Raw genomic sequence first — 2647 nt, 5'->3', positions numbered from 1 at the left:
AGACATAGCACAATGATGACTCTTCTCCATCCTTACATTCCTCACTGTTCTCAAGGCTCTCCCTGACCCTCTCCACATCACCTAATGCAGCATCCATGGGATCCTGGTCTCTCTCTGCCTCAGCAGCCCTCTGCCTGTACGCAGGAGATGCTTCCACCCGGCTCAAGATTTCCATTATGTTCCCCTAGCCCATTCCAGGCTCAGCAGACAGAAGCACAGACATCTCCACCTGGGTGAGTCCTGGCTGGACTTCGCTTCCCTGTTAAGGGGTGGGAGCTGGGAGACAGGAGCTGGGGCTGTGCTGCTGGGCACTGCCCTGCCCTGCCATGTTCCACGGCAACTCCCGGAGTGGGAGGCTCTCTGGCCCATGGTGTTTCTCACTTTCTCCTATACACACTTGCTATTACTGTCTCATACCCTTCTCCTTTTCTCCTTCTGGAAAGACATTCCCACCACAACAGCTTGTTTCACAACCACCTTTGCTCAACCCAGATACTACAGATGATGTTTCATTTTTTATTACCGTAACAGCGATGTGACTCACAAGCAGTTTCACTTGTCAAATATTCACGTGTATCAACAGATCAGCAAAACTGATTTTGAAATATCCTAAAACTAAAGATTTCCTCATGAGCATTCAGATATTTCTTGTTTTCATCCAGCTAGAGCTGACACAAAATAATAGCCTCAACACACAAAAAAAGAAGATTTGTATTTGACTGAATTCTGGTGTACCAAAGCAAAGCAGGACAACTCATGAATGAGTTGTAGATGGCCAGCACAACGGGTATGAGGCAAACAGATTTGCTTGTCCCCTGTCCTTGAGGAAGAGTGGTAACATCAGAAAGAGAAAAAAAAAAAAAAAAAAGCCAATACTGTCACATGTAGGTTGCCCACATTTTCAGAGGGAGCCATATAGGGCTGGCTGGACCAGCAACAATAAACACTGCCAAGAAAGTGTGTGTGTCATGCAACTCCACATGCAGACAGCAGCTTGCTGACTGAATGATGGAAGGACTGAACGATGAAAAAAGAAACTTGTGTCAATTATATGGGTGCTAGAAGGGCCAGTAAGAAATGAGAAGAACAGAAAGTTACTTGTGATGGAATCTGATGCAGCTGATGTCACGGAACCCTGGCGAGATGACTGCCCTGATACTGAAATAAAACTGTTGATTAGGAAGGGCAGACTGGGGGTGGTTCTATTTAGCACCACTGTGGACATGTGAGCTGCTAAGTCAGATTTACAAGATGCTCAGCAGAACAGGGAGAGTATCTGCAGAACGATTGCTACAGACCACCAGACAAAGTCACAGAGTCAAAAAGCAGGGTGATTGTTCTTTTAAACCCATTATTCATTTAACCTTCATCCAATTTGTGGAGAGAAGAGTTCTGTATGCATAGAGAGCTTCACATGGGAGACACATGCTAGAGATGTAAGCAGCCAGTAGAAAAATAGCATTTGGGTGGTACAGGTAAGGGTCACACCCATGAGGGTCACACCCACGGTAAGAACATTCATTACAACATATCGTGGTGAACCAAGTGCAGGGTAGAAAGTTTGTTGACCTCTGAATGCCAGGCATCTTTGTGACCTGATTGTGACCTGATTATTTGTCTGCCCTAAACACTAAGCATTAAAAAGATAAATTCTCTAGCTCAAAGGAAAATTACTATCCAGGTTCATTGCTAGACAAAATGTGGGTAGAAAAACCCAAATGACAGTTCAGGCCTTTGACGAGGGGTTTATCAGATGGTCAAAAAGTCAGGATTTCCAAGACAAGGGTGCAAACAGATCATGCTAAAAATCTCATCCTCAGCAAAGTGAAGGAATCAATGTGAAACTGAAAAGCAATCACAGCTGTGAAAGGTGGAAACAGCTGCCAGTTAACATAAAATAGAAGTAACTAAGTGGGACAAATTAGTAAGTGAAATTAGAACCATATAGAAACACCTAAGAACAGAGCAGAGAAAGTATTTTTTTGTCTACTAAGAAAAAAAGTAGCTTAAAAATAGTGCAAAAATATCACTAGAGAGAGGTAGTAAAATGAATGGTAATGTAAAAAAGAAAAGTATTGAATAGATATTTGTCTGTATTCAGAAAGAAGTGAGACTGTGTACATGTATAACATGGGGTTGCTGATGGAAATTTTGCTCAGTAACATCAAGAGGCTCCTAAGCAAGATCTGCAAGGGAAAAATATTTAAAATAAGCACTTTGGCTAATTAGCATTCCCAAAAGAGATGACTGATCTCTCTCCCACTTCCATTTGAAGAAGTGCTCATAGTGTATCAATACTCCAAATGGGTAAAGAGGATGAACTGGGTAATTACAGTCAGAAGTGAAGAGTAAATGCTAATCAGCATCTTTCAAAGAACACGAATTATTTGCCAAACTGAGTTCCAGTTTTGATGAGCCTGGCCCAGACATGGCAGATTTGGGGTTTTCCAAGGCATCAGATGCTGTACCAGGGAAAAAGGCCATGTCCAGTAAAACACTAAAAGTTACCCCATAACTGATGTGAGAGTTAGAGAAGTGAGAAATTGCAAATATCACAGCACAGGGTCACAGTACAGCATTGTGAGAAAAGGAAATAGAGCAACTGTGAGTGTGTCTATGGTGTTAGATGTAGGCAGAGCTGTAGGGA

This window comes from Corvus brachyrhynchos, unplaced genomic scaffold (assembly GCF_000691975.1).
Source record: "Corvus brachyrhynchos isolate BGI_N302 unplaced genomic scaffold, ASM69197v1 scaffold1, whole genome shotgun sequence".
NCBI classification, from domain to species: Eukaryota; Metazoa; Chordata; class Aves; order Passeriformes; family Corvidae; genus Corvus; species Corvus brachyrhynchos.
The sequence above is the reverse complement of the archived record's forward strand: the minus strand, read 5'-3'. Positions refer to the sequence as shown.